This window comes from Lipotes vexillifer, unplaced genomic scaffold (assembly GCF_000442215.2).
Source record: "Lipotes vexillifer unplaced genomic scaffold, Lipotes_vexillifer_v1.1 scaffold3, whole genome shotgun sequence".
Lineage (NCBI taxonomy): Eukaryota > Metazoa > Chordata > Mammalia > Artiodactyla > Lipotidae > Lipotes > Lipotes vexillifer.
The window spans coordinates 1,985,993-1,995,778 of record NW_006783631.1 but is presented as its reverse complement, the minus strand read 5'-3'; positions in this window follow the sequence as shown (position 1 = coordinate 1,995,778).

Sequence of the window (9,786 nt, the reverse complement as noted above, 5' to 3'; positions counted from 1 at the left end):
GATGGAGTTAATTATAATTAGAAAAGACTTACAAAAAACTGTCCCTTTACAGCATTCTTCAAACTGAAATAAAAGTATGCTAATTAACATCATAAAACACATGACTATGTAAGACTCGATAGTAAAGGTAAATATATAGCCAAAGTCAGATTCTCTAATGTTGTAATGTCATATATCAATCACTTAAAAACCTAATTTAAACATTAAAAAATAAACTATTAAAAATAACTATAACTACCATAATTTGTAATTGGCAGAGAGAAGTAACAGTATGAATTCCTGCATGCTATCAAAGTTAAGTTCTTATCAACATAAAATAGAATGCTACAACTATAAGATATTTTATGTAAGCCTCATGATAACCAAAAATGAAAAAAATCACTAGTTGATACACAAGATTGTGATAAAGGAGTCAAAGCATACTACCACAGAAAATTACCAATCACAAAGGGAAACAGCAAGAGAGGAAGCAAGGAACAAAAAGGATTTACAAAACAGTCAGAAAACAATTAACAAAATGGCAATAGTAAATTCTTATCTACCAATAATTACTTAAAATATAAATGGATTACAGTCTCTAATTAAAAGACAGAATGGCTGGTTGAATAAAAAAATATCCAACAATATGCAGCCTACATGAGAGTGAAAATATGGAAAAATATATTGCAAGAAAATCGTAACCAAATGAAAGCAGGAGCAGCTACACTTATATGAACCAAAATGGATTTTAAGCTGAAAATGGTGAAAAGAGACAATGAGGGTCATTATATAATGAGAAAGCGGTCATGAAGTTATACAAATTATAAATATTTATGCACCCAACATCAGAACCCCTAAATATATGAAGCAAAACTAACAGAACTAAAAGGAGAATTAACAGCAATACAATACAGTAATATTTGGGGACGTTAATACTCCATTGTCAACAATGGACAGATCATCCAGAGAGAAATTCAATAAGGAAATGGGATTTGAACAGCACTATAGACCAAATGGACCTATCAGGCATACACAGAAGATTCCAACCACCAGCAGTAGAATACGTATTCTTCTCAAGTGCACCTAGAATATTCTCCAAGATAGATCATATGTTAGGGAACAAAGAAAGTCTTAACACATTCAAGAATATTGAAGTTATATAAAAATTTTTACCTAACACAATGGCAAGAAACTAGAAATCAATAAGAGGACTAAAGTGGAAAAGTTTACAAATATGTGGAAATTAAACTATGTACTCCTGAATAAGCAATAGATGAAAGAAGAAATCAAAAGAGAAATCAAAAAATGTCTTGAGACAAATGAAAATGGAAACACAACATACCAAAACTTATGAGATACAAAAACAGACATAAGAGGGAGGTTTATAGCTATAAATGCATATATTAAGAGAAAGAACTCAAATAAATAACTTAGCATTACACCTCAAGGAACTAGAAAAAGAGGAACAAATTAAGCACAAAGTTAGTAGAAAGAAGGAAATAATAAAGACTCAAGTAGAAATAAAACAATAGAGAAGAGAAAAACAATAGAAAAGACTGACAAAACTAAAAGTTGGTTCTTTGAAAGAGAAACAAAATTGACAAAACTTTAATTAGACTAACCAAGGAAGACTCAAATAAATAAAATTGTAAATGAAAGAGAAAACATTACAGAAACGCAAAGGCTCATAACGACTACTATGAACAATTATAAACCAACAAATTGAATGACTAGAATAAATGGATAAATTCCTAGAAACATGCAACCTATTGAAATTTAATCATAAAGAACTAGAAAATCTGAACAGATCGATAAGAAGGAGATTGAATTAGTAATCAAAACCTCCCACAAAGGGCTTCCCTGGTGGCACAGTGGTTGAGAATCTGCCTGCCGATGCAGGGGACATGGATTCATGCCCCCGTCCAGGAAGATCCCACATGCTGCAGAGTGGCTGGGTCTGTGAGCCATGGCCACTGAGCCTGCGTGTCTGGAGCCTGTGCTCCACAACAGAAGAGGCCACACAGTGAGAGGCCTGCGTACTGCAAAAAAAAAAAACCTCCCACAAAGAAAATTCCAGAACCAGATAGTTTCACTGATGAATTCTACCAAACATTTAAAGAAGAATAAACACCAATTCATCTCAATTTCTTTAAAAGAAATTGAAGAGAAAGGAACACTCCAAAACTCACTTTACAAGGCCAATACTACCATGATACCAAAGCCACATAAGGACACTATAAGAAAGGAAAACTACAGGTCAATATCACTGATGATAGATGTAAAAAATTTCCACAAAATACTAGCAAACTGAATTTAACAGCCCAATTAAGGGATCATACACCATGATCAAATGGGATTCATGACTGTGATGCAAGGATTGTTCAATATATGTAAATCAATAAATAAGTTACATCACACTAATAGAATGAAAGCTAAAACAATATGAACATCTCAAGAGATGAAAAAAAAATGTATTTGAAAAAATTCAACATGCTTTCCTGATAAAAACTGTCAGCAAATTAGGTATAGAAGGAATGTACCCCAACATAATAAAGGCCATATATGACACTCCCACAGTGAACATCATACTCAGTTGTGAAAGACTGATAAATCTTTTTCCCTAAACTCGGAATCAAGCCAAGGGTGCCCCCTCTCACCCTTCATATTCAACATACTACTCGATGTCCTAGCTAGAGCAATTAGGCAAGAAAAAGAAATAAAAATGGCATCCAAATTGGAAAGTAAGAAGTAAAATTGTCCCTGTTTGTAGATGACATGATATTATATATAGAAAATCCTAAAGACTCCACCAAAAAGCTGTTAGCACTATTGAATGAATTAGGTAAATTTGCAGGATACAAACTCAGTATACAAAAATCAGTTGAATTTCTATATTCTAACAATAAACTATCTGAAAAAAAAAAAACCAATCCATTTACAAAAAGATTTTAAAAAGTAAAATACTTAGGAATAACCAAGGAGGTGACAGATTGGTGTACTGAAAACTATAAGATATTAATCAAATAAACTGAAGAAGACATAAATATATCTTCTGGATACATATGCGTGTGTGTGTATATGTATATATAATACATACATATATATCTCATCATAATGGATCTGAAAAATTAATATTGTTAAAATATTCATACTTCCCAAAACCATTTATAGATTCAATGCCATCCCTATCAGTGTTTTAATGGAAATTTTTACAGAAACAGAAAAAAATAACAAAATTCACATGGAACAACAAAATACCCTGAATAGCAAAACCAATCCTGAGACTGAAGAGCAAAGTAGGAGACATCATAACCCTTTTTTAAACTATATTACAATACTAAAATAATCAAAACAGCATGGTACTGGCATAATATAATAGTTACATAGGCCAATGGAACAGAATAAAGAACACAGAAATAAACCCATGCATATATGGTCAACTTATATTTGACAGGAGAACCAAGAATATTCAATGGGGGAAAGGATAGTCTCTTCTCTAAATGATTCTGGGAAAACAGTGTTCACATGCAAAAGAATGAAACTGGACCTCTATTTTACACCACTCACAAAAATTAACTCAAAATGGATTAAAGACATAAACATAAGACCTGAAACCATAAAACTTTTAGGAGAAAACATAGAGAAAAGGCTCCTTGACACTGGTCTTGGAAACAATGTTTTGCATATAAGCCCAAAAGCACAGGCACAAAAGCAAAAATAAATAAGTGGGACTACATCAAACTAAAAAGCTTCTACCCAGCAAAAGAAATGATCAACAAAATGAAAAGGAAACATATGAAATGGAAGAAAATATTGCAAATCATAAGTCTGATAATGAGTTAATATCCAAAATACGCAAGGAACACATACAACTCAATAGATAAAAAGACAAATAATGTGATTAAAAAGTGGGAAGACCTGAATAGATATTTTCCCAAAGAAGATATACAAATGGCCAATAGATACATGAAAAGATGCTCAACATAGCTAATCATCAGGAAAATGCAAATTAAAACCACAAGGAGATATCACCTCACACCTGTTAGAATGGCAATTATCAAAGAGACAAGAGATAAGGGCTGGTGAAGATGTGGAAAAAGCGGTACCCTTGTACACTGTTGGTTAGAATGTAAGTTGGTACAAACACTGTGGAAAACAGTATGGAGGTTCTCAAAAAATTAAAAATAGAGCTACCCTATGATCTAGCAATCCCACTTCTAGGTGTATATCTGAAGGAAACAAAATCACTGTCTCAAAGTAATCTCTGACTCCTTGTTCACTGTAGCATTATTTACAATAGCCAAGACATGGAAACAACCTGTGTCCATTGACAGATGAATAGATCAAAAAATATAGTACAATGGAATAATATAATTCAGCCCTAAAAAGATGGGCATTCTTACATTTTCAATCATATGGATGGAACTTGAGGGCATTAAGGTAACTGAAATAGAGAGAGACAAATACTGCATGATCTCACATGTGAAACCTAAAAAACGGAATGCATAGAAACAGAGTAAATTTGTGGTTGTTGGGGGGATTGGGTGAGGATTGTCAAAGAGTATAAACCTGCAGTTATAAGATGAGTAAGCTCTGGAGATGTAATGTGCAGTCTAGTGACTATATTCTAGTCTATATACATATATTGTATTGTATGCTTGAAAGTTGAAAAAACAGCAAATTTAAAAAAAATTGTCACCACAACAACAGAAAAATAACTATGTGAGATGATGGATGTCTTAACTAATCTTATTGTGGTAATTATTTTGCAATATATATTTATACCAAATCAGCACATTGTACATATTAAACTTACACAGTGTTATATGTCACTTACATCTTAATAAAGTAGGAGTAAGAAAAGAAGAAGAGGTGAAAGCCTGTCCTTTGCCCTGGACATCGCCCCATACTGTGTGCAAGAGTTGAAGGTGACATGCTCCCTAACTACAGAGAAATGAAAGGTTACCTACACCAGGGGAAGGCTGGCAGGGAATTCACAACTTGATAATCAGTTAAAACAGTAGCAAGGATTGGTGGGCAACCATCTGAGTTTAAGAATGGCTCAGGAACTCTTTAGTAGGACAGAGTTTGGAAAGTGACTTTCCTACCTAGCAGGTCTCTTCTGTGCCAAGCACAGGTCCCTCAGGTGCCACATGGAACTTGCATGTCATAGACCTTTGACTCCTGGTTTGTGATATTCTGGTTTAACTGTCCTGGGGTTAAAATGTTTTTTTTCTGATGATATAGCAGTTAACACCTGTCCCTAGGGCTGGATGTCAATCATTGGGCCTAAGTAATATGAAATTATCTGCCTATGCATTTATGGACCATTACAAGCTATTGTACAATTTTCAGCCTATAAACAAATGTGGAAAGAACCCATACTTAGGTACGTTGAGTTTGCAGTGGAAACTCTGGAATTAATATCAGGCTTGAGAAAGAACTGGCTCAGATTAAGAAGTTCCAACACCGGGCTTCCCTGGTGGTGCAGTGGTTGAGAGTCCGCCTGCCGATGCAGGGTACACAGGTTCGTGCCCCAGTCCGGCAAGATCCCACATGCCGCAAAGCAGCTAGGCCCGTGAGCCATGGCCGCTGAGCCTGCGCATCCGGAGCCTGTGCTCTGCAACGGGAGAGGCCACAACAGTGAGAGGCCCGTGTACTGAAAAAAAAAAAAAAAAAAAGAAGTTCCAACACCTGTAGTATAAATGGTTAACTGATTTAGTCAGTAGATTTCAACAAACATCCTTTGTGGGCAAAGCATTCTGTGGGCACTGCAGCCCGAATTTGGGGGATTTTGGCCCTCTTGTGAAGAAGTGCTAGGAGGATTCAGTTTTTATATATATACTTCTTTTTCTCAAACGGTCAGTGGGGGGACTTTAAAATCTCTGTAAGTGGGCATTCAGGGCATAATTCCAAACTTCTCATTATATAAGTGTGTGGCAGATGACCAAAGGGTTCAAAGAAATTCAGGATCACTAAAGAAAATAAACAACAGAACAGCAACAAAGATGAGTCTCTTAGGGACATTCTAAAGGGGTGTAGAAAGAATAATAAATATTTTTTAGTGGGTTGAGGTGGTGGTATAATTTCACCAGGGATTAGGAATAGTTTTGCTGTTAACTAGCTGTGTGATTAGAAAATCTCTTAATGTCTGGTGGCTTCAGTTTCCTTATCAGATGAGATTCCTCTTAGGAAGGGTCCCTGACCCCATGTTTGCTGGCCAGGGCACCCACTTCCTGTTCCTCATGTACAGATGAGTCTGGCCTCTGTCCTTGTTCTCTGGGTCCATCTCTTCTTCCCTACCCAAGGGTGTAGCTACAGTGATCATCCCCTCTGTCTTTTGCTCAGTAGTTTTCTTCTTCTAGATCATCCCCATGAACCAACAACCTGCTTTAATATCTCCCATCTGAAATAACAATCTTTTATCTCCACTCTGTTCCAAATTTCCCTCTAGCTTTCTTTATAGCACAGCTTCTCAAAGTGAAGTTAATCCTTCCTCAGCTCCTCCTTTTTCATGACATAACTCACAGCAGGCTTTTGTTCCTGATGCTGCATTAAGCTGATCTTGTCAAGGTCACTGATACTCAAACATGCCTAAATCCAATGCTCAATTTTTGTTCCTCCTTATTTAACTAGTTTGTTTTTTTTTATGGTTTTTATTCATCAATTTGATAATATGGTGTATCACATTGATTGATTTAGCCAGACTCATCAAGAAAAAGAGGGAGAGGACTCGAATCAATAAAATTAGAATTGATGAGTCTGGCTATATTTAAGAATCCTTGCATCCCTGGGATAAATCCCACTTGATCATGGTGTATGATCCTTTTAATGTGTTGTTGGATTCTGTTTGCTAGTACTTTGTTGAGGATTTTGCATCTATATTCATCAGTGATATTGTTCTGTAATTTTATTTTTTTGTAGTATATTTGTCTGGTTTTGGTATCAGGATAATGGTGGCCTCATAGAATGAGTTTGGGAGTGTTCCTTCCTCTGAAAGTTTTTGGAAGAGTTTGAGAAGGATGGGTGTTAACTCTTCCCTAAATGTTTGATAGAATTCAACTGTGAATCCATCTGGTCCTGGACTTCTGTTTGTTGGAAGAGTTTTAAACACAGTTTCAATTTCATTACTTGTGATTGGTCTGTTCAAATTTTCTACTTCTTCCTGGTTCAGTCTTGGAAGGTTATACTTTTCTAAGAATTTTTCCATTTCTTCTAGACTCTTAGGATGCTTTTTATTTCTGCATTGTCTGTTGTAGCGTCTCCTTTTTCATTTCTAATTTTATTGATTTGAGTCCTCTCTCTCTTTCTCTGGATGAGTCTAGCTAATGGTTTATCAATTTTGTTTATCTTCACAAAGAACCAGCTTTTAGTTTTATTGCTCTTTGCTATTGTTTTCTTTGTTTCTATTTCATTCATTTCTGCTCTGTTTTTTTTTTTTTTTTTTTTTTTGCGGTACGTGGGCCTCTCACTGTTGTGGCCTCTCCCGTTGTGGAACACAGGCTCCGGACGCGCAGGCTCAGCAGCCATGGCTCACGGGCCCAGCCGCTCCACGGCATGTGGGATCCTCCCGGACCGGGGCACGAACCCGTGTCCCCTGCATCGGCAGGCGGACTCTCAACCACTGCGCCACCAGGGAAGCCCCTCTGCTCTGTTCTTTATGAGTTATTTCCTTCTGCTAACATTGGGTTTTGTTTTTTCTTCTTTCTCTAGTTCCTTTAGGTGTAAGGTTAGATTATTTATTTGAGATTTTTCTTGTTTCTTGAGGTAGGCTTGTATAGCTAATAAACTTCCCTCTTAGAACTGCTTTTGCTGCATCCCATAGGTTTTGGATCTTCATGTTTTCATTGTCATTTGTCTCTAGGTATTTCTTCATTTCCTCTTTGATTTCTTCAGTGATCTCTTGGCTATTTAGTAATGTATTGTTTAGCCTCCATGTGTTTGTGGTTTTTACGTTTTTTTTCCTGTAATTCATTTCTAATCTCATAGTGTTGTGGTCAGAAAAGACACTTGATATGATTTCAATTTTCTTAAATTTGCTGAGGCTTGATTTGTTACCCAAGATGTGATCTATCCTGGAGAATGTTCCGTGCGCACTTGAGAAGAAAGTGTAATCTGCTGTTTTTGGATGGAATGTCCTATAAATATCAATTAAATCTATCTGGTCTATTATGTCATTTAAAGCTTCTGTTTCCTTATTTATTTTCTGTCTGGATGATCTGCCCATTGGTGTAAGTGAAGTGTTAAAGTCCCCCACTATTATTGTGTTACTGTCAATTTCCTCTTTTATAGCTGCTAGCAGTTGCCTTATATAGTTAGGTGCTCCTATGTTGGGTGCATATATATTTATAATTGTTATATCTTCATCTTGGATTGATCCCTTGATCATTATGTAGTGTCCTTCCTTGTCTCTTTTAACATTCTTTATTTTAAAGTCTATTTGATCTGATATGAATATTGCTACTCTGGCTTTCTTTTGATTTCCATTTGCATGGAATATCTTTTTCCATCTCCTCACTTTCAGTCTGTATGTGTCCCTAGGTCTGAAGTGGGTCTCTTGTAAACAGCATATAGATGGGTCTTGTTTTTGTATCCATTCAGCAAGCCTGTGTCTTTTGGTTGGAGAATTTAATCCATTCACATTTAAGGTAATTATTTATATGTATGTTCCTATGACCATTTTCTTAATTGTTTTAGGTTTGTTTTTGTAGATTCTGTTCTTCTCTTGTGTTTCCCACTTAGAGAAGTTCCTTTAGCATTTGTTGTAGAGCTGGTTTGGTGGTGCTGAATTCTCTTAGCTTTTGCTTGTCTGTAAAGCTTTTGATTTCTCCATCGAATCTGAATGAGATCCTTGCCGGCTAGAGTAATCTTGGCTGTAGGTTCTTCCCTTTCATCCCTTTAAGTATATCATGCCACTCCCTTCTGGATTGTAGAGTTTCTGCTGAGAAATCAATTGTTAACCTTATGGGAGTTCCCTTGTATGTTATTTGTCATTTTTCCCTTGCTGCTTTCAATAATTTTTCTCTGTCTTTAATTTTTGCCAAGTGGATTACTATGTGTCTCAGCATGTTTATCCTTGGGTTTATCCTATATGGGACTCACTGTGCTTCCTGGACTTGGGTGCTATTTCCTTTCTCATGTTAGGGAAGTTTTCAACTATAATCTCTTCAAATATTTTCTCGGGTCCTTTCTCTCTCTCTTCTCCTTCTGGGACCCCTATAATGCGAATGTTATTGTGTTTAATGTTGTCCCAGAGGTCTCTTAGGCTCTCTTCATTTTTTAAATTCTTTCTTCTTTATTCTGTTCCACAGCAGTGAATTCCACGATTCTGTCTTCCAGGTCACTTATCTGTTCTTCTGCTTCAGTTATTCTGCTATTGATTCCTTCTAGTGTAGTTTTCATTTCAGTTATTGTATTGTTCATCTCTGTTTGTTTGTTCTTTAATTCTTCTAGGTCTTTTTGAAACATTTCTTTCATCTTCTCGAGCTTTGCCTCCATTCTTTTTCTGAGGTCATGGATCATCTTCACTATCATTATTCTGAATTCTTTTTCTGGAAGGTTGCCTATCTCCACTTCATTTAGTTGTTTTTCTGGTGTTTTATCTTGTTCCTTCATCTGGTAGGCAACCTTCTGCCTTTTCATGTTGTCTGGTTTTCTGTGAATGTGGTTTTTCTGTGAATGTGGTTTTTTTTCCACAGGCTGCAGGACTGTAGTTCTTCTTGCTCCTGCTGTCTGCCCTCTGTTGGATGAGGCTATCTAAGAGGCTTGTGTAAGTTTCCTGATGGGAGGGACTGGTGGTGGGTAGAG